Source organism: Bos taurus, chromosome 3 (assembly GCF_002263795.3).
Source record: "Bos taurus isolate L1 Dominette 01449 registration number 42190680 breed Hereford chromosome 3, ARS-UCD2.0, whole genome shotgun sequence".
In the NCBI taxonomy this organism is placed as follows: domain Eukaryota; kingdom Metazoa; phylum Chordata; class Mammalia; order Artiodactyla; family Bovidae; genus Bos; species Bos taurus.
Window position 1 is genome coordinate 9702943 of NC_037330.1, and position 26708 is coordinate 9729650.

General features: G+C 47.3%; 1 protein-coding gene across 1 annotated transcript in view; it reads left to right on the forward strand.

The window, feature by feature from the left end:
- Positions 1-1730: 1730 nt before the first annotated feature.
- SLAMF9 (SLAM family member 9) overlaps positions 1731-26708 on the forward strand; it is a 29043-nt gene continuing 4065 nt past the window's right edge. Inside the window, exon 1 of the mRNA XM_059882972.1 lies at positions 1731-1953. The gene's annotated coding sequence lies outside the window, so the exon portion shown is untranslated. The remainder of the gene's footprint in view (positions 1954-26708) is intronic.

Below are 26708 nucleotides of genomic sequence, written 5' to 3' on the forward strand. Positions count from 1 at the left end.
GGGGAGCATCCTAAAGGTACAAAAGAGAAGGAACAGATGAATGCCAGGGGCATTCATAAAGAAGTCAGCGTGTTTGACTGGCTTCCCTGAGTGCTCCGGGCTTGCTTTTGTGTGTTCCATTCAGCAAGGTTCAGAGAATCAGAGAGCTCTGTTTGGTAGAAACATAATGCAAGCCACACACAGAAATTTAGTTTCAAAGAGCCACTTTGATAAAGGGAATATAAAGGGAAAGGGAAATGGGTGAATTTAATTTTAATAAAACACTATATTTATCCACTATATCCATAATATTATCACTTTAAATCTGTAATCAATATCAAAATTATTTAATTATTTTACATTCTCTTTTTTTTTTTGGTACTATGTCTTTGAAATTTGGGTATGTTTTACACTTGTGTCATAACTCAATTCAGACCAGCCACACTCCAAGTTCTTAATTGTCACATGTGGTTTTTGGCTTCCCTGGAGGCTCAGATGGTAAAGAAACTGCTTGCCATGCAGGAGACACGGGTTCCATCCCCTGATCAGTAAGAACCCCTGGAGAAGGGGTTCCAGTATTCCAACTACATATTCCAGTATTCTTGCCTGGAGAATTCCATGGACAGAGGAGCCTGGCGGGTTACAGTCCATGGGGTCACAAAGAGTCGGACATGACTGAGCAACTTTCATTTTTACATCTTCTGTCTCCGATTAGCTTCTCTCATCACACCATCAGATGGACTTCTTCTGATGCTGACTTCTCCCGAGGCCCTTCAAGGACCCTAGTGATTATTTCAGGTCCATCCGGTCATCTAGGATAACTCCCCATCTCAGTTCACTTCAGTTCAGTTCAGTTCAGTTCAGTTCAGTCGCTCAGTCATGTCCGACTCTTTGCAACCCCATGAATCTCAGCACGCCAGGCCTCCCTGTCTATCACTAACTCCCGGAGTTCACTCAGACTCACATCCATTGAGTCAGTGATACCATCCAGCCATCTCATTCTCTGTCATCCCCTTCTCCTCCTGCCCCCAGTCCCTCCCAGCATTAGAGTCTTTTCCAATGAGTCAACTCTTTGCATTCTTAATTTAATCATGTCTGTAAAGTCTCTTTTGCCATATAAGGTAACACAGGTTCCAGGATTAGGGTTTGGGCATCTTGGGGAACACCCTTCAGCCCACACAGAGGGAAGTTTGTTTTCCTAGTCACGTAGGGAAAACACTGCACCAAGACCACACACCTTCTACTTCCTCTTCGCATCATCTGTGTAGTCGGCCCACTCTGCTCCTAGAGGAGACCAACTCCTTCACTCCATCAAGCCTGAAGCACTGGCTGCTGCTGGGACAAGGGTAAACGTCCTTCTCCGGCTCCCGGGCAGCTTGCTGCTGTGAATGACCCTGCTGGGACTTCCATGCGTCTCTTCCTCTGAGGGAGCTGGTGATCTGTGAGCCCTTCTTACTGCAAAGCTTCTCGTTTGGGGGAGTGGAGGGAGGAGATCGACCAAAATCACTGACCAGAGGAGGCACCTCTGTCCTTTTCCAAGGGCTCTGAAAGCTCTTCAAGCTTTGCTACCCCACCTCCGCCCTCCCACCACCCTGCTCCACTAGCCAACACTGACTTTCCACCCAAACTCAACCTCTCAAGCCAGACATTTCCTTCCCAACAATGCTTTTCAAGTGAATTCATGAAATTCCTTTGTTTGCAAGTCATAGAAACTGACTTGAATGAACTAAAGGGAATAAAAAAAAAGTGGCCAGAAAAATCTTTTCTTGAGATGATCTTGTTTTTCTTGGCACCCTGAGGGTTCCTTCTCCAGGAAAGGGAACTTTCCCCTGTCCACCTCTGACTCCCAGCACATATGCAGTGATTGCGATATTCAGCCCATGGCTCCTCCAACACCCACATGCACCTCACTCCGCCAGAGATGAAGAATCACAGACCTGTGGTGGCACTGCGATGAAGACCCTTGGTGGGAGGGTAAGTCAATAAGAGAGGAGCCTGGCCAAGGTGCAGATGACTGACAAAGACGTTTGCTTTCGTGTGTTATATTTAATATTGTGCTTATGTACACATATAGATTTACTTAGCATCACATAAAGTTTGGGCACCTACTATGTGTTAGGTATTGTGCTGGTACTGAGGATACAGAATGACTTTATTCTACCTTAAACTTTTTCCTAAGAGACAGGGAATTGCAGGACAGTTTGATAAATGCCATAAGAGATGCTGGTATTGGGTATAAAAGCAGTTCAAAGAGAGGCATGATTTCCTCTGCTTGGGTGTGTCCAGGACATTTGAAGAGGGTCTTGATAGGAATTCAAAAATCACTATTAGGGTGTGTTTGTATGCCGAAGGTGGTGGTGCTGGTATGCTGGGAATGGAGGAGAAGGTTCCAGGAGGAAGGAATTTTATGACCAAAAGTCTTGATGTTAAATGAACTGGAGTTCAGAAAAGTGCAGAGAGTTACTATGGCTGTCAGGAGCGGGACTTGAAGTAGGGAGTCTGAGAATGGATAGTCAAGTGCAGGCTGAATCTAGAGAGGCTTAAATCTTTTCATTTCGTCTTGTAAGTGATCAAGCATCCAGGAAAGGATGAAAGCAGAGAACAGGGCAAGATTTGAATTTGAAGCGAAGGAGTCTAGAAGTGTGGAGGATGGATGGAGGGAAGGGAAACCAGGGGCAAGGAGACTGGTTAACAGAAGCAGAGACCACGACAAAAGTCCCCGTACAGGAGAGTCACTGGGGGGAAATGCCACGTCTGTGATGGATAAAGAGGAGGGAGCAGGAGTAGAGGAGAGGCTTTGTAATGTAGTTGTGACACCTGTGAAAGGAGGTGAGGGGCAAGGCTGATGGGGCGCCCAACAGCAACGCTCCACATCAGGCACAACCGGCCTGTCTCTGGCACTTTGCTGAGCTCCTCACTGGCTGGGAGCCGCGTGGGGGGTGTGGCCTCGGTATGAAGACCTGTCACCCAGGTTCCTCGCGGCACACCTGAGGGTACCTCTCCCAGCACAGAGGTGACTGTAACAGCCCTATTTGAATCACGGCAGTCGCAGGGAAACAGAAGAAAGACGTGAAAGAGGAGCTGACCTCATTAGCACCTCTGGTCTGGGTGGGCTGTTTTCTGCCGGCCTCCTGGAAGGGCGTAGGCTGTTCTCTCCTGGGTGTGTGCTTGCGGCGCCCTCCCTCTGTCCAGCGGGTGCGTGAAGTCTTCCTCTTCTTGAGCACACCACAGCCTTGGGAGGTGTATGAGTCAACCTGAGCTGCCATAATAAATATCATAGACTGGGGGCCCAAAGAACAGAAACGTGTTTTCTCAAGTTCTGAAGGGTATGAGTCCAAGATCGAGGTGTCAGCAGAGGGGTTTCTTCAGAGGCCTCCCTCCTTGGCTTGCGGCTGGCTGCCTTCTCACTGCGTCCTCACATGGTCTTTCTTCCAGATGTGTCTGTGCTCTAACCTCCTCTTATAAGAACGCCAGTCTCATTGGACTAGGGTCCACCCTAGTGACCTCATTTTAACTTAATCACCTCCTTTCAAGACCGTATCTCCAAATATAGTTACATTCTGGAGTGCTGAGGGTTAGGATGTCTACATATGAATCTGCAGGGGACATAATTCAGCCCCCAACAGTGGAATATATCACTTTTATTTTGCTGAGACTGAGGTCATTTGTCAGGAGGTTTTCCAGTTTTCTTTCCTATTCCTCAGGACTTTTTTACATGCCCAGTTTCTGTTTTTCTTTTTCTTTCTTGTGCTGCTTGATCAGTTTCACATTTAATTTCATTCTTTTCCCTTTAATTAAGGGTTCTGTCCTATCAGAGGGGCATCGCTCACCCTGCCCCATCCCCATTCACCAATGTGCTCAGGGAGACTCCATCATTTAAAGAGTTTCTTTCAAGCTTGTTACCTCCCCTCAACGTTCTCCTTCCTTTACAGCCTGATTGAGATGTTCATGCCCTCTTCTGTATTTCCTTATCACCTGGTTTATTCTCTGTGCACTTACATTATTTTACATGCACATACAAAGGCCTTCCCTGGTGGCTCAGATTGGTAAAGAATCCACCTGCAATACTGGAGACCTGGGTTCACCCCCTGGGTTGGGAAGATCCTCTGAAGGAGGGCATGGCAACCCATTCCAGTATTCTTGCCTGGAGAATCCCCATGGACAGAGGAGCCTTGGGCCATAGGGTCGCAGAGTCAGACATGACTGAGCAGCTAAGCACGGCACACACAGCATACAAAACACACAGGTTTGTTTTTAAGCATAAATGTGCTTATGCTGACCAGATTGCTTTCCAACTTGTTTGCTCACTTAAAATTGTCTTTCAGATCCTTTTATATCAGTGTACACAGACTATTTGCTTTATTTTGTTTGTGCTTATGGGTTGGAGGTAGGTAGGTACATCAGTATTCCTCTCTGGAAAAGCATTAAACTTGGGCCTCAGGGGCAGCTTGGTCAGTGAGCAGGGCCATCACCCCAGAATGGCTGCTTGTTTGGGGGAAAGTCAAGGGAGGAAAGCTGACTGGCTGGGAGGAAGCCTGCTGGAAGTGCCTTGGTTTTAGATAAAGACCTACTTGCTATTAACTATAGCCACCATGCTGTGCACTTGATCCTCTAAACTTATAACTGAAAGATATGTTTCCTTTTTAAAAAATTAGCTAATAACGGTATTGTATACTTGAGATTTGCTAAAATGAAAGTGGTAGTAGCTCAATCGTGTTTGACTCTTTGCCACCCCACGGACTACAGCCCGTCCATGGGATTCTCCCGGCAAGAATACTGGAGTGGGTTGCCATTTTCTCCTCCAGGGGATCTTCCCAACCCAGGGATCTAACTCGGGTCTCCAACACTGGGGGCAGATTCTTTACTATCTGAGTCACCAAATTTGCTACAAGTATATCTTAAACATTCTTACAGAAGAAATGGTAACATTGTGAGGTGATTGATGTATTAATTTGATTGTGGGAATCATTTCATCATGTGAAACATTACCTACATATACTCAATCATCACACTGTACACTTAAATATAGTACAATTTTATCTGTCAATTATATCTCAATAAAGCAGAAAAAAATTAAAAAAATTAAAAACCTGTTTGTTATTGGCTGAACTGTCCACACCCTCCCAACTCTCGTACATATGTTGAAGTCTTAACTCCCTGCACCTCAGAATGTGACCATATTAAGGTATAGAATCTTTTAAGAGGCAATTACATTAAAATTAGGTCATTAGGGTGGGTCCTAATCCAACATGACTGATACCTTTATAAGAAAGGGAAATTTGGACAGACATGTACAAAGGGAAGACATGGGGAGAAGACTGCCATTTACAAGCCGAGAGAGGCATGTATCCTTCCCTCAGGGCCTTAGAAGGAACCAACTCTGCCGACACCTTGATCTTGGACTTCCAGCCTCTAAAGGTGTAAGATGGGACATTTTGATTATATAAACCACTCAGTTTGTGGCACTTGTCACAGTGGTGCTAGCAAACCAAAACACTATCATAATGGGCAGGTTCTTTTAGGTTGCAAGAAAAAGAGAGGCTCAGGCTTAAAGAGCTTGAATGGCAGTCAGTTCAGTCACTCAATCATGTCCGACTCTTTGTGATCCCATGGACCACAGCATGCCAGGCTTCCCTGTCCAACACCAACTCCCGGAGCCTGCTCAAACTCATGTCCATCGAGTCGGTGATGCCATCCAACCATCTCATCCTCTGTCGTCCCCTTCTTCTCCTGCCTTCAATCTTTTCCAGCATCGGGGTCTTTTCCAATGAGTCAGTTCTTCACATCAGGTGGCCAAAGTGTTGGAGTTTTAGCTTCAGCGTCAATCCTTCCAATGAATATTCAGGACTGATTTCCTTTAGGATGGACTGGTTGGATCTCCTTGCAGTCCAAGGGACTCTCAAAAGTCTTCTCCAACACCACAGTTCAAAAGCATCAATTCTTTGGCACTCAACTTTCTTTACAGTCCAACTCTCACATCTGTACATGACTACTGGGAAAACCATAGCTTTGACTAGATGGACCTTTGTTGGCAAAGTAATATCTCTGCTTTTTAACATGCTATCTATGTTGGTCATAGCTTTTCTTCCAAGGAGCAAGCGTCCTTTAATTTCATGGCTGCAGTCACCCTCTGCAGTGATTTTGGAGCCCCAAAAAATAAAGTCTGTCACTGTTTCCCCATCTGTTTGCATGAAGTGATGGGACCAGAGATGCCATAATCTTAGTTTTCTGAATGTTGAGCTTTAAGCCAACTATTTCACTCTCCTCTTTCACTTTCATCAAGAGGCTCTTTAGTTCTTCTTTGCTTTCTGCCATGAGGGTGGTGTCATCTGCATATCTGAGGTTATTGATATTTTTCCCGGCAATCTTGATTCCAGCTTGTGCTTCATCCAACCTGGCATTTCGCATGATGTACTCTGCATATAAGTTAAATAAGCTGAATGGCAGGGATCCACTTAAAGGATGCAAGGACAAGTAAGGAAACTGTCTCAACAGTCTCATGGTCAGGCCTCACAGGATAGTGGGAATTACTCAGCAGCAGCTCTCTCAGAAGCCAGCTTCTGCTCTAGACATAGCTGTTCTCCTTACTCAGTCTCTCTCTCTCTTCTGTCTTTTCTCCTCCCATTCCTATTTCTATCACCTCTACCTTCCCTGCTCTTTTACTGTTTCCTGTTTACAACCTAGAGGGGTGGGGTGGGCGGGGAGTTTGGAGGGAGGTTTAAGAGGGAGGGGATATATGTATATCTATGGCTGATCTATGTTGATGTATGGCAGAAACCAACACAATATTGTAATTATCTTTAATTAAAAGAAAAAAAAAAAAATCCTCCTAGAGTATCTAACTGGGAAACCTAGTAACTCTATGATAGAAGCTCTCCCATAAACACATGGGTCTAAAGAGACCTTGATCCTTGGTCCAGTCAGTTGTGCCCAGGGTATCAGGACAGCAAGTCTCAGGGCGTGGCAAATTTTGCTGGTGTTCCAGGAGAGAACTAACTTCTTTCTTTCTTTTTGGCTGTGGTGGGTCTCCACTGCAGGGCAAGGCTTTCTCTTTTTATGGTGAAAGGGCTTTAGAGCTTTAGGGCTCAGTGGCTGTGACACATGGACTTAGTTGCTCTGCAGCATGTGGGATCTTAGTTCCCTGACCAGGGATCAGACCTGTGTCCCCTGCATTGGAAAGCAAATTCTTAAGCACTGGACCAGCAGGGAAGTCCTCAGAGCTGATTTCATCTGAAGAATGTTATGGATTTTTGTAGGCACTGATAATGTAAAAAATCTTTCCAGTCATCCACTCCAACATGGTCTTGGGAGGTCTATTGGTTTGGTAGGGCTTCCATAACAAAATGCCACAGACTAGGTGGCTTAAACAACAGAAATTTATTTTCTTACAATTCTGGAGGCTGGAAGTCTAAAATCAAGGTTCTGGCACAGTTAGTTTCCTCTGACCTTCTGTCCTTGGCTTGCAGATGGCCAAACTTTTGTTGCTTCTTTATAGGGTCATCCCCTCATGCACAAGCAGCCTTGGGGTCCTAACCTTTTTGTCTTATAAGGACACCAGTCATATTGGATTAGAGCCCACCCTAAGAGCCTCATTTTGCCTTAATTACCTCTTCAAAAATCCTACCTCCAAATACAGTCACATTCGGAGATATTGCTAAGTCACTTCAGTCGTGTCCGACTCTGTGCGACCCCAGAGATGGCAGCCCACCAGGCTCCCCCCTCCCTGGGATTCTCCATGCAAGAACACTGGAGTGGGTTGCCATTTCCCTCCCCAGTGTATGAAAGTGAAAAGTGAGAGTGAAGTCGCTCAGTTGGGTCCGACTCCTAGCAACCCCAAGGACTGCAGCCTACCAGGCTCCTCCATCCATGGGATTTTCCAGGCAAGAGTACTGGAGTGGGATGCCATTGCCTTCTCCAGAGATATTAGGGGTTAAGAATTCAATTATGAATGGAGTAGTGGGGAGGGTGGGCACAATTCTGCACATAACAGAGGGTATCTCATCCTTGCAACTCTCTCACAAATTAAGAGGCCCTAGTCCTTTGGTGTATGTGTTGCTGCTCCTTCCTGTGATTCCTACTTCTGCCATCTGACAAGAAAAAGGAGAATCAGATGGGTCCAGGAGACGTGGACACAGACCGTGATGGAGAAAGACATAAGAGTTGGAGAGTGAGAAGTATACATATTAAATAGGGCTGGATCTCCAATTAGCACTTAATCCTCAGGAGACTCTGTTGGCTGTCAAAGGAGAGCCTGGCACATGGGCAATGTCTATCACTAGTCACTATAAAGAGAGGACAAAGGTAGTCATGGCTGAAAGGACAAGAGGCTGAGAGGTATCTAGGCTTGTGGAAAGTTTTGGGATATGGTAAATGGGAAGAGGCTGGGAAGAGTGGCCAAAGGACAAACACTGAGCTATGTGAGGTGAGTCTTTCTAAGGGTAGAACCAAAGACTCAGCTCATTGTGGAGAGATGCCCCAGAAGCCTGTCCTGGAAGTGTGCTAGGATTTATTGTTCCAGTGGGTGGTTAGGGCTGAGCTCTTGAAAGTAGACATGGGAAAGAACAGAAGACTTAATGTAAATAGGCCCTAAACTTCCTTTGCCTCGGTCTTGCTCAGAGGTTTCTAATCTCTCCCATCTTCATTTTCCACTAACTTCCCACTGTTATTCTATGTTCCATCCAGACCTGACCATCTGATATGGCCTAAAATATTCCTGTGATTTCCTATCTCTGTGTCTTCCTTAATGACAACTCTTTCACATACAATCTATCTTCCTGATAACTGCCTCTAAATCCCTTCTTGATACCAGCTGAATCCTGCAACTGGGCAGGCTCTCTCCCCTCACTGAGCTCTCCCAGTACTCTGACGCTTTGCTTTGTGTCTCCGTTTGTATTTTGTCTTGCGTGGTAGACTGCCTGGGAAAGAGGACTGTTACCTGCAATCCTGTGTCCCAAGTCACACCCACCATAGTGTGCTACATATAGTAGAATGAAGTAGATCTTTGCTGAGTTAAACTGAGGTAGAAAATATATTGCCTTATGTTATTTTCTCTAGGTCATTCATGATAAAGAGTCCCATGAGAGTCTCTTCTAGTTAATAAAATATTTTTTGGCTACCATACTTTGATGCTGAACTCCTGGCCTTGGAAGTTTAGATTGATGTAAATCTCTTTGCTTTAAATGCCTAAGCTTGCACATTTACCAAAATGAGCTCATAGCTTCATCTAAGCCTGCTTACCCAAGGAGATTTACATTTTTTTCCCCCTGAACATTTACAAACATATTAGAACAGTTTTTAAACAGAGCTATGTTGAGGTTTCCTCTTATCTTCCTAGCAGTATTTGCATATTAAAGAAGAACTTGGAGGAAAGTAGTGGCAATCAAAAAAGGAATCAGTGGACTTTCATGTTGGGGGTGGGGTCTGAGAGACAGGGTTCTCTAAAACAACTCAAACTTTACCACCTAGGTAGCCTTCTACTTCTCCTGATTTGTAACCAATATGACAGCTTCCTCCTACCACATTGATTTTGCAAGGATTTTTACCTAACAGTCACACCAAGTAACAGCCAAAAACTTGGAAAACCAAACAAGACCAAACAGAAGTTAATAAAAGGAAACAATACTGCCAGCATTGATGAGATGTATTTAATGACATTCAAGGCTCAGGTAGTAGCCTCGTGATAAATAAGCATAAGTGAATCCTCTATTCCTTAAAACCAAAAGTTATCTGTATTTTCACATAGTCAAATGAAGTCTTCTCTGGGGTCAGCTTGGAAAAAAGATGGATTGGAGTAAGAGAAACTCCCTTTCCTACAAGAGGAGAGAGCCAGTCACTGCTTGATCTACACCTTCACAATCGCTGAAGTTGGGTCTGCAACAAGAATCTTACGGTGCAGAGGTCGGGGCGGGGGGCAGGCGGGGGAGCAACTGGGCCACAGCCTCTGCTTTTGAGGTTCACCTTCTCTTGGGGCCTCTCTTTGACTACCACTCCCGGTGTCCACCACACTGAGTTTTAGAGAGCTCTGCTTCCTCTTCAACACATGGCTGAGCTGGGCTGAAACCTTTAGACAAGAATTTACTAGAAACTAGGGTAAGTAAATGGCAACCCACTCCAGTGTTCTTGCCTGGAGAATCTCAGGGACGGGGGAGTCTAGTGGGCTACCGTCTGTGGGGTCTCACAGAGTTGGACACGACTGAAGCGACTTAGCAGCAGCAGCAGCAGCAGGGTAAGTAAAGGGCTTCCCTGATAGCTTAGACAGTAAAGAATCCACCTGCACTGCAGGAGACCTGGGTTTGATCCCTGGATTGGGAAGATCCCCTGGAAAAGGTGATGGCTACCCATTCCAGTATTCTTGCCCGCAAAATCCCATGGACAGAGGAACCTGGCGGGCTACAGTCCATGGAGTGGCAAAGAGTCAGACACAACAGGCAACTAGCACTTCCACTTTCTTTTCAGGGTAAGTAAAAGGGAAACTTAAAAAGTACCACGAATCTGTCTTGTAAGATATAATTTAGGCATTTTTAGCTGCCTCCCTTCTTAGTTCCTGGCCTGTGTGGATGCCATCCTAGCATCTGTCACCTGCTAAGTAGCTTCAGTCGTGTCTGACTCTGTGCAACCCCAGAGACAGCAGTCCACCAGGCTCCGCTGTCCCTGGGATTCTCCAGGCAAGTACACTGGAGTGGGTTGCCATTTCCTTCTCCAATGTGTCACCTAGGTGACTACAAACATCCATTGATCTCCTTCGAGTTGAAACCAGGCTCCTAAGAGATGAGAAGTCCTTTCTGCCTGCTGAGATCCACCTCATCAGGTCTGATGTCCTGTATGAAGATCCACATTTACTCTCATAACAGACCCTAAATCACTTCTCCTTTCTAAAGTCTCCACCGCTACCTCAAGTCTTATCCTGCTTGCCACTTCTGAGAGGACTGGTTGTCAAGTCTCGTCTGACTTCCTTGCCTCATTCCTTCTGAAGCAGGAAAGACGGGGAGCAGGAAAGACCCTTGCTCCTTGGAGACCCTAAAGCCAGGACAACCAGGTGCTGTATGGAAATGTTCCTACGAAGCATCTCAGGATACAGTTGCATGCATGCTCAGATGCTTAGTTGTGTCTGACTCTTTGTGACCCTATGGACTGTAGTCCGCCACCTGGGAAGCCATAACCAGTTAGGGATGGTGCAGTAGTGGGAGCTGGCACTTTCCAAATCTGTGTAGGAAGAGGGAGTAAGGGGGCTCACTCATCCTTCAGGACTCACCCATGTTCAGTCTCTTTTGTCAGGAAATCCTTATTGTCAAGTCTAACGCCCATCACTTTTCTCCACTGCAGAGCCCTGTGATGGAAAGTTTGGTGCATCCTTAGCTTCACATCCCTGTTGTTTTTGTTTTTATGGCGGTGTTCGCATCCCCTTCTGATAACCCTGGGTGGAAATGTCTGAGGGGAAAGCCGTCTGACTGAGGCCTCTACGGCCACTGACTCTGATCAGTCGGTAAGGCTGGCTCTACAGTGCTGAGCTGGTGCTTGTGTGCCATATGTCAAGGCAGGGAGGTCTCAGGGTCTCTTCCCTTCTGCGAATGGCCTTGAACCCCCGCCTCCTCTGAGAGCCCAGTGACAAACATCTGTGCCTAGGCACATTCAGCTTTTCCCTCTCAGCCACTCTATCCCATTCACTCCAGGCCTCTCCAAGTGAAGTCCCAGTCCTGCCAGCTGGAGCTGTGAGTGGTTCTGCTGGGAGCTCAGCGGACAGGACACAATGGATGTTTCCCATAACTGAAGAGAGAAAGATGCCAGAACCAAATTCTGGCAATAAACCCTTGTTTGTGTCTCTGAGGGAAGACTGCGTCTGCTGACCTTGCGTGTCCCCCAGCTTCACGTGGGACCTCGGCCTGTAACTCCAGGGACACAGGCCCACCTCTGCTTTGTGTCTCTCCTGTCTTCTGCCACCAGCAAGAACGCAAGCCTATCATCAGCTGTCAGTCTGCTCATCTACTCATCCTGCTCTGCCTAAGCTGGGGTTGCCCAGATTCTTAATTTCACAGTCTGTTCCTTGCCTCTTTCCCAGCATCCTCCCTATTCATCTAGTGACTCAGCTCCCAGGATCTTCAGCTGCAGGAAGTAGATCTCTGCTCAGGCAATTCAGGTGGCAGGGATTTATGGGAGGATGGAAAATCGGAAATAAAGGTTAGAATCTTTTGTTTTACTTAGCCTTTTGTTAAAACAAGTTGGGACTTCCTAGGCAGTCCAGTGGTTAAGACTCTGCACTTCCACTGCAGGGGGTTCTGGTTCAATCCCTGGTTTGGGAACTAACATCCCGTATGCCTCACAGCTATAAATAAATAAAATAAATCTTTAAAAAATGTGAACGTGATAAAAGCATTAGAAAATGTTTATAAAGAACAAAGAAGCACATTGTGAAAACTGTTTTTTCCCAAGCCTAGTCCACGAGTTACCCAGTCTACCCCCCTGTATTCTAAAGATCTAATATGCCTACACAAACTTATAGATGTGTGAATACGTACATGCATGTCTTTTTATATCTAAATCTATACAAGTAGAGGTATATTGTGCACAAGGATCCACACGTTGTTTTAATTTTCTTTCACTAAGACTTTATCCTGGGGCTCATTCCATTTGGTATTTAGGGACCTACCTCTTCCTCATGGCTACATTGTATTTCACTATATGGCTGGGCCATAATTGTTTAACTGGGGTCTCCATTAATAAACCATTTAGTTGTTTTTCACTCTTTTGCTGTGTTATATACACACACATATGTGTGTGTGTATACATATTTAGCTTTCTAGATTCTACCTCCTCAACATAACTCTGCCTCCTAGCAGCCAAGGAGGGAGACTCCAGGCTTTGCTGGTATGAGGTGGCCCTTGAGGGTGGCAGGGTGCAGAAACAGAGCCTTCAGCTGGAGATCAGGGAGTGGCATGACTGGGGGAGGGGAGAGACACTACTCAGAAGCCTGGCAGAGGGCAGTGGGCAGTGGGGCCCCTGGGAGTGCTGGGGTGGGGGGGTCCCTAAGGGAGGAGCCTGGGTAGTCACTGTCCTTCCCAACTGTGGGCTCCCCAGCTCCAGTGTCCCGTCCGTCCCCTGCTCACCCTGAGAACCACCAGCCTAGTTGTGGGGAATGAGGCGGAGCTCCTTTGTGAGGTCCAGAGGGGCTCCCCTCCGATCCTGTACTCATTTCACCTCAGTGGGGACATCCCGTGGAACCATGCGGCTCCCCATGGTGGAGCTACCTCCTTCCTCTTCCTGGTGATGTCATAGCAGGATGCTGGGAACTACTCCTGCGAGGCTGGGAACAGTGTCTCCAGAGAGACGAGTGAGCCTGAGACACTCGCGTGGATGGTAGGTCTTGTCCCCCAGCTGGGCTCTGAGCCCCAGCAAGCTGACTAGGGTCAGACTTCACTCCTCTGTGTTCCTCTCACCAAGCCCCATGCTGGGCCCAGAGTATGGGGAGCTTGGACGAGAGAGATGTGTAGAAGGAGAAGAACCTCAGGTCACGTGAAAATGAGCAGTAAGATGGGCCCTCTTCTTACAGTTGCAGATGCTATGGACCCTCTAGAGAACCATTTTCCTGAGATCTCAGTAAATCTGAGGCATGTGGATTTTGGTGTGAGACACAGACAACTTGTCTCCTGTGGATAGGCCATAGAGTGTGTGTTATAAACTGAATGTTTGTGTAACTTTCAAATTCATAGGTTGAAGGCTTAACCTCCAATATGGTGATATTTGGAGATGTGGTTTTTAGAAGGTAATTAGGGTTGGATGAGATCATAGGGGTGGGGCCCTCATGATGTGATTGGTGCCTTTGTAAGAAGAGACACCAGAAAGCCTCCTCCCTCTCCCTCTCTCCCATCCCCTCCTCTTCCCCTTTCTTACCCTCTCCCTCCCCTCCTCCCTCTTTCTCCCCAGACTTGCAGAAAGAAAATGTCATGTGAAGATACACTGAGATGGCTGCTGCTGCTGCTGCTGCTAAGTCTCTTCAGTCGTGTCCGACTCTGTGCGACCCCCATAGACGACAGCCCACCAGGCCCCCCCGTCCCTGGGATTCTCCAGGCAAGAACACTGGAGTGGGTTGCCATTTCCTTCTCCAGTGCATGAAAGTGAAAAGTGAAAGGGAAGTCACTCAGTTGTGTCCGACTCTTCGTGATCCCATGGACTGCAGCCTACCAGGCTCCTCCATCCATGGGATTTTCCAGGCAAGAGTACTGGACACCGAGATGGCAGCCACCCACAAGTCAAGAGAAGAGGCCTCAGCATGAAGCTACCTTGCTGGCATCCTGATCTTGGACTTCTTGCCAGCAGAACTTTAAGAAATTACATTTCTGATCTTTAAGCCTCCCAGTCTGTGGCATTTTGTTATGGGAGCCTGAGCTGACTAAGACAGCATGTGTTAGAGGGAGAGCAGAGGGTGGAGAGTTCAACTGAAGCATACACAGGGACGTGACAAGAGAGTCAGGAGCTGGAGTCCCAGGTGCAGATGGGCTCTAGAGACCCACGGGAGGCCCCCCAACCACAGCTTGGCCCCATTTCTCCCCGGGCCTGCTGATGCCCTCTCCCCAGGACTGGCTGCGCTGCCTTCTCCCCTTTGCTGCTGGGGTGGACTGTCACACTGTCTGCATGTCTCCCAGCAAAGGGGGCCTTGTGGCCATATGGCCTGGATGTACTTCAGGAAACACAGGTCTCCTCTTCCTGGGACTCCCCAGAGTAGCAGGGGAGAAATGGCAGCTGCTTTGCCCAGGTGCTGCCTGAAGGCTTGTGAGAGTGGCTTTGAGACCCTGGACTCTCAATGCCAACTGTGACCTTGATTCGGTATCCTTCCCAAACAGTTCTGCAAAGCTGCCAGAACCCCTACATTTTACTGCATATGGGCTTATCTTAGTCTGCTCCGTCTGGAGAAGATGGCACCTGTCTGAACCCACCTCCATCTCATCAGCATTCCCTTGCCTTCTCTGGCCTCAGAGGGCATTGTCTCTCCTCCCCTCACTCAGGGTAGAGCAGCAACCCTGGCTCCCTCTTCCAGTCCTGGGTACCACGAGGAGCATGACCAGCCCTGGGAAGGGCTCAGGCTGTGGGCTCCAGTCCCTGCTGGAGACCCTCACCTTGATTTGTTCCTGTGGCATTATTGTCAGTCGGGGACTGTACTCAGGAGTCTGGTCATGTTTGGACCGATTCAATTTGATTGGTTGATTCATTCCTTCTTTCCTTGCTGGAAAAAATGAATTTAACACACTGTGTCATGAAGAATTAACTTTCCCAAAGAGATGTCCGGCCTTTGCTATTGGCTACTGGGAAACAATCTTTGGACCTTTAGAATATCAGGTCTGATAAGCATGTCTTTGTTTGCATGGGGACCTTGGCCACCAGACCGTCTAACAGTGTGATCTATGATGAGGGCTTTGGGCCATGCAGTATCATTTCTCTCCCCTAACTTTTGTAAGGACTAGAAACTAAAGGTCAGCCATGAGGGCTGTATGTCATCAAGACACCAGAAAAATGGCACCAAGGTTTGGGTGAGCTTCTCTGTGAGTAATGTCACATACTGATGCCAAGAGCATAACACTGTCCTAGGATTCCACAGGGAGAGGACATGTTTGGTACTTTTCCTGGGCCTCTGCATGTCCTTGCTAGGCTGATTTTAACCTATGAGTGGCACCCCACTCTAGTACTCTTGCCTGGCAAATCCCATGGATGGAGGAGCCTGGTAGGCCGCAGTCCATGGGGTCACGAAGAGTCAGACACGACTGAGCGACTTCACTTTCACTTTTCACTTTCATGCATTGGAGAAGGAAATGGCAACCCACTCCAGTGTTCTTGCCTGGAGAATCCCAGGGACGGGGGAGCCTGGTGGGCTGCCATCTATGGGGTTGCACAGAGTCGGACACGACTGAAGTGACTTAGCAGCAGCATAAAAGCTCTCAGTGTGTGAAACTGAGAGTGGTTTGGGGGAACCTCTGAAATTTGCAATTGGTGTGAGAAGGGAGGATGGTCTTGGTCTTGTGTTCTCTCTAACTGTATGCTTGACTAAACTCTCACACATGTTTTACAAAATGCATTCAACGTGGCAAGATGAGACATTAATCAATTAGGAGAATGAGATTAGAAGAAAGCAGGGTAGGAAGATAAGCTGGTGCCAGGAACAAAGACGGTATCCAAATTGCATGCTTTATATTCTATCCTGGCCATGAGAGGCCACCCAAGTGTCTCTCTACTCTCATAGCAGCAACTCCAAGCGGATAGTGAGGTCAGCTCTATGGTTACAAGACCATTCAGGGAAACGGCCCTGGGCCCTGCCATTCCCGACACTGGGAGACATTTTTCTCAAGATGACACCGTGTGCTAATAGTGAGCAGTGTCTTTAGCAACAGATAGCCCCGTATTCCAGGGCTTCCCCAGTGGCTCAGCAGTAAAGAATCTGCCTGCAGTGCAGACTTGGGTTTGATCCCTGGGTGGGGAAGATCCCCTGGAGAAGGAAAGGGCAATCTACTCCAGTATTCTTGGCCTGGGAAATCTCGTGGACAAAGGAGCCTGGATGGCTACAGTCCATAGGGTTGCAAAAGAGTCAGATACAACTGAGCAACTAATCAACAAGCCCCATTTGCCATAGCCCCATTGAATATTCCTACTTTATAACAAATGTCCACACAGGCTACTGGCCTGCAGTGGGTTCATATATAATGTGGCTTGGGGTTCAGTTTTCTGATCATCCCATTTAACTGGGGTTAGTAATTCTCAGTGGGGACAAAATCCCTTTAGCCCAACTTTGAGGACCTTTGTCAAAGCAAATCATGCCTATTTATAGGAGCATAAGGTATCCTTTTGTGTTTTCAAGGCTCCAAGTTGGGTGATAAACACTATTTTAAAGGATTTTGAGTAGCAGACACTTTTTTTAAAAAGGAAAGTCTTTCGTCCAATAGGTAAGTAAGTAGGTGAAATTCCAACCATTCTGTTTGAACTGTGTTAGAAGTTCTGAGGGCTTCCCCGGTGGCTCAGATGGTAAAGAATCTGCCTGTAATGCAGGAGACTGGGATTCAATCCCTGAGTCAGGAAGACACCCTGAAGAAGGGAATGGCTATTCCACCTGCTCACTCTGTCCCATTTATTTGCCCGTCTGCCACCCCTGAGCAGAGGAACTCCACAGAACCCTCAGGGCTCCAAGGAGTGGCCTTGGGGTTTAAAGTGAGAGAGGCTCCATCCTCCAACTTCCACCAGAGCAGTGCACCTTTACCTGTTTCCTGTATTGGGTTTCTCGGAATATTTCCTCTGAGGAAGGGGTTGTGTGGATATTTCTAAAGTTCACAAACCACTGTTCTAAAGGAAGGGCTGGATTGCATAGCTGTTAGGGAACACCTGATCAGATGAGCTTTAGAAAAGCAAAGAGTTAGGGGCAGTACTCCTTGTCACTGCACTGGGAGCCACCAGTCTGGCTATCCCAGTGTCGGAACCATCAGTCCAGGACAATTCTCCTCTCCACTGCTTCTTCCCCCACCCGCAGAGCAGCTGCTAGCAGTGCCTACTCCTAATTCTCTAGTTCCCTTTCTCTGTCACTATTTCCTCTTCTCGCGCATTGAGGGGATCCCCGAGGCCTTCCCCAACTCCTTAGCCATTTCCACAGGTTGGGAGAAAATGTCTCCATTCTTGGTGTTCCGTCACCAGGCTGTTCTCCCCTCAGAGGAAGGAAAGCTCTCAGATCACAGAGATCCTGTGGCGCAATCCCATGGCTGAAATTCAAGCCACCTTCAGTGCTGTGAGGTCAAGACTTCAGACAGCCCCTCTCTCCCCTGGGAAGAAAGATTGAACCCTGACAGGGGATTTGACTGTGGGGTGTCAAGAAACAGTTATAAGAGAGAAACTCTTTGAGGGAATTTGATAGGGAAACGGAGGTTTTCCTGTTGAAAGTATTTTATATCTGATAAAGGAAGACCTGCAGCCTTCATCAAGAAAAACATCTTGGCTTTCCTGGTGTTCTAGTGGTTAAGAATCTGCCTGTCAATGCAGGGGACACGGGTTTGATCCCAGGTCAGGGAAGATTCCACATGCCAATGGGCAACGAAGCCTATGTGCCACAACTACAGAAGCTCAAGTGCCCGAGAGCCCGTGCTGTGCAACAAGAGGAGCCACCACAGTGAGCAGCCCTTGCACTCCCGCTCGCCACAACGAGAGAAAGCCCGAGCCACAGCAGAGAAAGACCCTGCACAGCCAAAAATAAATAAATAAAAATGTAAAAAGAAAAAGTATCTAATGTGTATGTGGTGGGAGGTGGTGTTGGTAGCCACAGAAAAGGAGAAAATGAGACTGCTTTCTGAGTTTCAAAAGTGTTGTCACTAAGTCACTGCTTAGTGGATCAGAGATGAGATGTGCAAATCCAAAGAAACAAATGATCAAATGAAAGTATTTACCTTCTTAAAAAAATGAGATGCATTTTTCTAAGAAAAATGTGGTATGGAGGACTCTCCTTGTGACTCACTGCAAGGAGAGTCTTGAAAGTAAGCCCTGACAGGACCACCTGAGTTTTGCTTAGAAAATGTCATCTGGACAGCAGTGGAGGAGGAGCTCACTACAGAAATGGATGCAACAGGCTGTCACCAAACATTTTATTTTTAGGTTTTAAAAAAACTTTTTATTTTGAGGTATCCTTTTAGACTTACAGATTTACAGAGTGCTTGTATAGCCTTCATCCAGCTTCCCCTAACTAACCTTAGTCCTTCACGTGAGTGATGGACATTTGTCATCAAATTCTTGCATCATGGCTCATCTCCTATATTCTTTTCTTTTTGCTGTGTTCTTTAAAAAAAAAAAAAATCAATTGATTAATTAATTTGGCTGTTCTGGATCTTAGATGTGGCACACAGGATCTTTCATTGTGGCATATGAGATCTAGTTCCCTGACTCAAGGATCAAACCTGGGCCCCCTGCATTAGGAGCAGGGGGTCTTAACCACTGGACCACCAGGGACCACCATCTCTTGTCTTCTAACACCTTGCTCCCCGGGGCTGCCTCCTGCTCACACCTTGTACAGGGAAGAAATGTCAGGGCAGTGCAACTGAAACTGATCTATTTGATCAGAACCCCTTCAATGAGGTATATTTCTTGCCTTCCCCCACCCCTGGGGGCTCCTTCTGTGTCGCTTCATCCTGTTTTGCTTTCCCTTGCGGTACTTTATCCCTTGACGTTGTTGTGTATTCGTGTGCTGTGCACTGCCTATCTCCCTGCAGCCCACCCGGAACTGGGATGTGAGCTCCATGTTTCCTGCTCACTGCTGTGGTGCACATCTAGTGCCTGGTACTTTGTTGGAAATTCCTAAATATTTGTAGGATGAGTGGCTGATTTTATATATCAGTTGATGACTGTCCTGATAAGATGAGGCAGCCTCCCAGATTCTGATCATCCCTGGCACATCGATGAACTGGCGGTCTGCAGAGCCGGCCCCTGATCAGTGCTGAATTTGCTGAGAAGAGTATAACTCATTCTGTGCAGAGCTGCCTGGGCGTCCAGCTGGCATCGCTCAGGGCATCCCCCTCTGTTCCCCTCGGGCTCTCTTTGAGCGCCTCCAGTCTCAAATACAAGTTAACAACAACAAATGAATACAAATACAAATTAATAATGACAGCAGCAATACTAACATTCACTGAGGGTTTTCTGTGTTGGGACATCACAGACAGAGTTCTGTTACATCCAAAATTAGTTTCGTCAGGTAAAGTCCTGCCCCCAAGGCTCCAGGAGACCTGGGTCTCAGCCTCAATCATGTGGCCTTGCAGAAGTTCCTCCACCACTCATTCTGTTTGTTTTTTAAATAACAGGTTGGACAAGATTAGTAGATTGTGAACTTTTTTCTTTCCTGTTTTCAAGCAAGTTCTGCATCAGCACGCCCACATGTCAAGGACTAAATGTAGGTGGACGTCTTGGGTTGAAGCTCTGGCCTGGGCCTGCTTTCCTTTTCCGTCCTGGACACAGGGCTTCCCAATTCCCAGGGAGACTTCCGGGAGGACAGGTCCCAAGCCCCCAGAGTTGTCTCATGTTCTAGGCAGCCCAGCCCCAGAGAGCAGCATTTCATGGCTCTACTCAGGGGGAAAGAAACCTTTTGTAATTGGAGACAAAGGCAGCTCTGGCTGGGGAACTTCCTCTCTGTTTCAGTGAAACAGAAGAGCAGGCAGCGTGGGGCATTCTCAGACTGTAGCACACAGCGGAATCCCCTGAGGACCTGAAAGGGCAGGTGGGTTTGCAGCCATCACTCCCTCCCGACCCCACCCTGAGTCCCTGGATCTGGAGTGGGGGCCCGAGGCATCCGCATTGTAAACAGCCCTCTGCATGATTCTGATGCAGAAGATGCAAAACCTACACGTTGAGAATGATAAGCATGAGGGGAAGCAGAACATATGGCAGGGAGTTGATTTTAAGAAAGGCAGACGCATGGTGCTGAAAAGGCAAGTTGAGGGAAGGGTGTGTGTACCTAGGAACCACTCAGGGATTTGGAGTTCAAGGGACTCAGCCCAGCATGCTGCGATTCTCTGTACATGATGCGCAGGAAGGGGTATGGAAAACACCAAGCTGGGCTGAACCTGCCGGCAGCAACGCCCTCTGTGTCCTCAGACCAGGGGCTGATTTACGCTGCTGGGGAAAAGTCTATTCACGTGTCTTATGCTAGAAACTTCCTCCGTAGTATTCTCTTCAATAGACACAGACCCTGGCCCAGTACAAAGAGGCTGCAGTTCTTCACAATTCCCAAGTCCACCTTCTCAACACTTAAACTTTAGTCATAACTGCAACGCACATTCTTTGAGCTCTTGCTGTGTGCCCGTCTGTGCTAAGGGCTTTCCAGGCATCATCTCACCTCATTTTCACAACTGCCCCACAAACAGATGTTGTGTGGATCCCATTCTGCAGATGAAGTTTCCAGCACAAGCAGCTTGGTTCCAGATGTGTTCTCATTTCGCCCTGCCCACCCCACTACCTTCCCCTAGAACTTCAGGGACACGCGGTGACCAGAAAAGCTAAGGGTGGCCTTGAGCTCTTAAAGGTTAGCTATTTGACTATGATTCTTTTTTTAAGGTTTTGCTCCTGTTTTGGAGTAATCACATAATTTACCCTACAAACCAGGATACTTTCTAAGAGTGAAAAGGGACACAATTAATAATTAGCCCAGGACAGCAGACTTAAACTCGGGCTGTCCCAAGAAGCCTGGACACAGAGTCACTGCATCTGTTTCAAACTTTGTCCTGCCCTTGACACAGACACTTCAGCCTTCAGTTTCAGCAGAGAACTTGGCCTCTGTCAACCACGAACTGGTGCTGGCTAAGGGCATTTACCTCTGCGGAGACTGACCCTCGTGCTGCTACAGCTGCTGAACTTCGACACTCCCCGAAGGGAGTTCACAGTGGGGAACGAGGCACTCTGTGCTCCAGGGAGACTGGTGGACCAGGCCTTTAGACGGATGTTTTCAGGAACTGATTTCATGCATCTCCTTATAGGTAGAAAAGCACTAAATCCCATCATGATGACATCAGCTCCTTGTGACTAGCAGAAAACCTTTTGTAAAATGAGTGCTTGATTGCACTGAACTCCCCCTTCACCAAAATCTTGTATATTGACCTTCCCCCAGTACCTCTTTGGAGGGTTTCTCGGAGCAATCTGAGGTGTTGTTTCCCGGGCTACAGCCCTCATGGGTGCGTGCTAAGTTGCTTCAGTTGTGTGACTCTTTTCGACCCTATGGACTGTAAACTGCCAGGCTCCTCTGTCCATGGGATTCTCCAGGCAAGAATACTGGGTTGCTGTGCCCTCCTCCAGGGGATCTTTCCAACCCAGGGATTGAACCTGCTTCTCATGTCTCCTGCATTGGCAGGCAGGCTCTTTATGACTGGTGCCACCTGGGAAGCCCTCAGCACTCATTTTGCCCCCAAGTGAAACTTAACTCTCAACTCTCACGTGGTACATCTTTTTTAGTTGACACCTTCACTTTACAGAGAAAATTGAAACCACCAGACAGGACTCCCCTTCACTCCTTGCCACAGACAAATCTGCCTGCGTCTCTGATCATCTTTTCTTGTGTAAAGAAGGACCATTTTGCAGTCTAAGGCTGGTTCTTTTTTCTGGGTCCTGAATCCCAGTTCCCTGGGATTCTGATATTCTGATATTCTGGGGACGATGGGGGCAGCCTAGCTCCACTGACCATCTCCTTTCTTTTCTGCAGCTCCACTCCCCACTTTCTTCTCTTCTCAGCATTTAAATATGTTCATATCTCCCCCATTAAAAAAAAGAAAAGTCAATAGCATAAACACCAAGGTCCTACTGTACAGCACAGGAAACACTCAATATCCTTGGTGAACCATAATGGAAAAGAATATGAAAAAGAATGCATGTATAGGTATAACTGAATCACTTTGCTGTACAGCAGAAAATAACACAACACTGCAAGTCAACGACAGCAATAAAGTTTCCCTCTACCCCCTTTTCTCTTCACCTCTAGCCTTTATTTCTCCTGCCTGTCAAAGTAAGCTTTTTAAGAGACTATGATTTCTAAGCTCTTGAGCAGGTCTCTGAAGCTCTAAGGTGAGCTGTCTCCAGGGTGCCTCCGGAGCCCCCTCTCTGCTCTTCGCCACCTCCCCCTTGGCCCCACCTGGTCAGGACGCTCAGTGTACTCTGCTCTCTCCCACCCCAGGGATCCTGCCCAGGCTGGTCCCTCACAAGGGACACTCCTTTCTCCTCTGCGTCACAATGGCTCCTCTGGCTGCCCTTCAACAATTTTCGAACTGTTGTAGTTCTCTCCAGCCACCTTCAATTGAATAATCACTCTTTTAACCCTGACATTTAAAACCATCACTGACTCAATGGACGTGAGTCTGAGCAAACTCTGGGAGACAGTGAAGGACAGGGAAGCCTGGAGTGCTGCAGTTCATGGGGTCGCAAAGAGTCAGACATGACTTAGTGACTGAACAGCAACAACAACAAATTTTAAAAGGTAAATATTGTATCAAGCATACAGGCAGCTCCCTTGATGGAATGGAAGACACATGTAAGTCTCAATGTGCTTTGCTGTGAGAGGAAACTTACCCATACAGCTAATTACCCACACAGCCATTACCCACACAGCTAATGGCTCTGCTGTGTGGGTCCTAGTCTTTCCAGATCTGATGAGAAGCTAAGACAAAGCCTGATCAAAGGTTTGACCCTTTATTATCTCCCCATCCTTTCATCAGAGCAGGACCAGCTTTTCACCAGCCCATGGTTTCCCAAGGCTGTTACATCAAGAGAATTGGAATGGGAGGCTTATATCTCATTAACTTATTTCCTCTAAAGACCCAGGCAGAGGATACAGTGGATCTAAGTTTGAATGGCTCAACTACTTTATCATATATAATAGTACAACAACCTAGGTTCAACCAAAACGGGACCTTTGGCAAGAACTTGGGTGGAGGTAGTCTTTCTGGGAGACCATCCAGGAAGCCAATATGAAAGAATGAGGAGCATGAGGTGGAGAAGGGAGAAAAGCCCATAAAAGTTGTGTTCGTGGTTGGTTATTGCTGTGGGCTGAAAAACCCTGAAGAACAAGCCTCAGGATTATCCCTGGGCAGGGAATAAAGAAAGGGCAGGGAGGAAGGGCAGGGAGGCTGGGGCATTTATCCGTCAACTCAGTGTTCCACTGACTCCAGGGGTTACCTCTGGGGTCTGTGCACTCCCCTGCACTTCTTGGCTGCATTGCACCTGGGCTGATGCAATTCCACTGCTGCAGAGAAAACCCTGAAACAGAAAAGCAAAGGTACAAACTTCAGGGTGGAGGTCACAGTCCTGGAACTGTCCACCACTGTGCTGCAGAAATCAGCTGGGTCAAAGACTGCGGTAAGGGGATCCTCTGTGTTAGCTGGAACTCTCCCTGCCGTGGTTCACTGAGGTGTCCCTGGGACAGGAATGGGGAGATGAAAGGCAACACGGGGGACCTCCCTCTGTGAAATTTACAACCAGAATGAAGGAGAACCTGAGTCATCACTCTCGGAATCTCCCTCATCTATGGAGAGAGGGAGCTCAGAAAGAGGTTTCCTTTTTTTCTATTTTATTATTATTATTGGCTGCAACACATGGCTGGTGGGATCTTAGATCCCCAACCAGGGATGGAACCTCTGCCCTCTGCATTGGAAGTGCAGAGTCCTAATTACTGGACTGCCGGGGAGTGCCAGAAAGAGATTTCTTTAGAAAGAACTTTTCATTGTCATTTCCCGTCTCATGGGCTTCTCAGCAGTAAAGAATCCACCTGCCAGTTTAGGAGCTGCAGGAGACACGGGTTTGATCCCTGGGTGGGAAATATTCTCTGGTGGAGGAAATGGCAACTCACTCCAGTGTTCTTGCTGGGATAATCCCATGGACAGAGGAACCTGGTGGCTTACTGTCCATGGGTTGCAAAGAATCAGACACAACTGAGTGGCTGAGCACACACACATCCCACCTTATCCCCCAAAGGATAAACGATGTTATGTCTGACCAGCAGCCAAAGGAGGGGTCTTCAGGGAAAGGACACTGTGAGCTTTGACATGCATGCCTGCAGGTGAGAGTCCAAGGGGACCGGAGTGTCAATCAGGCTTTGGAGAATTAAAACCAACTGTGGAGTAAGATGGGACTCCCATGAGGCAGCCAGGAAGGTGGTGCTATGCTATAGATCTCAGAATCTGTCAAAGCTAGGAATGTTTAGGTGGGCAACTGAGGACCACCTGTGAGACACAGCCTGCTGCTTGGTAGGCCTGAGTGCCATACAATAGGGACAGTTGAAGGGGCGACGGGTGGAGATGAGATGTACAACTAGATGTCCAGGGGCTGAGGAAAGACTTTCAAAGGATGACTCAGAATAGAGACGCATCCTTCCTGGGTCAAGAATAGAGAGAAGGAACCAGCAGAAACGTGTAAAAACCCACAAAACTGATCCTCAATGGAGTCCTTCTTAACCATCTGCCAGACTCACAGAGTGCAAAGACACTCAGCTGGGTGAGAACGATTCCACCCTCTCCCCTCCCTGCCCACCCTCCTGGAGATGGGGGAACATGAATTGGGGTGGGGGCAAGTTGAAGAAAGCAGAGGGAGAGTGAAGCTGAGCAGAGAGCAGGGCTTCTCCCACTCTCCTGTGTAAGCTTTTAGCCTGAAACAGACATAAGCCAGGGCAAGGCGAGACTGCTCAATTCTAGGTAAGTTTAGAATTTTGTATATTACATGGGAAAGAAGTTCTCATTTCTGAACTGAGAGCAGAAAACCAAAGCCGAGGTTCTCATCTGTCACAGGGGAAGATCACCCCACTGAGTAAGAGTGAAGAGGCAGTGAGAGATGGAAATGGAGCCGCATTTGGGTCGCAATCCATGAGCCAGAATGAAAAATCAGACTTCCGGGGCACTTGAAAATCATACTTGGAGAAGGGCTTTCTCCACACTGAACTTGGAGGGCTTAGTGAGGGTGGGTTGGGGGCGGGAGGAAGTGATGGAAATTATTTCTCTCTGCTCAATAAGTATAATGTACCATTTATGGAGACAGGTGTTTAATCAATCTGCCCATAGTCACCTTTTGTCTGATCAGCATATTCACTGCAGTGGCCCTGAAGGTGCCCCTGAATCTCTTTTGAAGAGAGAACTCGTCTTCAGCTTCAAGGGGTGCAGTCAGCTGGCAGCCGCCAGCTGCAGCACGTGCAGGACCCACGAGAGACCCATGCACTTCCTGGGCAGCCCCAGCCAATGGCCGTGCATGGTGAGAATGTGGGAGCTCCACGCCAGGGCTCGCTGCTGAGTTAGTGAGACTGTCTGCTCAGCATCACAGTCCCAGGCTCTCCTTGCTCATTTCTGCTCCCTTCCATTTTATCTTTTATGTTCCCCTCACCCTCCCTCGCCCACACAGATTAAACCTCTTTTACTCCTAACTCCATCATCTGCTTCTCAGAGAACCTAACTTATGCTCATCTTTTCAACTGAATTTTTTTTCTTCTTTGCTTTAATACTATTTTTATTTTTTTATTTTTTTTCCCCTTTTTATTTATTTATTTATTATTATTATTTTTTTTTACTTTACAATATTGTATTGGTTTTGCCATACATCAACATGCATCTGCCATGGGTGTACACGTGTTCCCCATCCTGAACCCCCCTCCCCCCTCCCTCCCCATACCATCCCTCTGGGTCATCCCAGTGCACCAGCCCCAAGCTTCCTGTATCCTGCATCGAACCTATTTTTAAATGAGATTATGTTAAAAAAGTTTTCATACTCAGACTGAGACCTGATCTACATTTTCAAAAAACCCCAACCCCCAAGATTTGATAATTATATAAATTGAACTTTAAGAACTGTCTGCTTCATTCTTGTCTTCCCTTAGCATATCTTACTCATCCTTGAGGTCTTAGCTTAAAAATCATTTCTCCTCGAAAGCTTTTCCCCAACCCTCCTGACTTCAGCTTTGGTAAATCCCTCTGTCACAGGTCCCCCCAGTTTCCCTTTGGTAAGACTCATCAAACTTGCGGTTACTTGGCTGTGGTCAGTTGTTGGCCTCTGCTATCCATAAAGCCATGATCTAAAATTCTTGGTCACTGCTAATCACCCAGCACTTAGGACAGTGCCTGGGCCAAGGAAGCTATTCAATAAATACCTAACTGAGTGTCAAATCTGATCATCGAAAGTATGGGATATTGGCACATATCTGCCTCTAATTGTGCCCTTCATCTTAAGGGCATCACTCTTGCTCCTGATTACAGCAAGACTCATAGAAT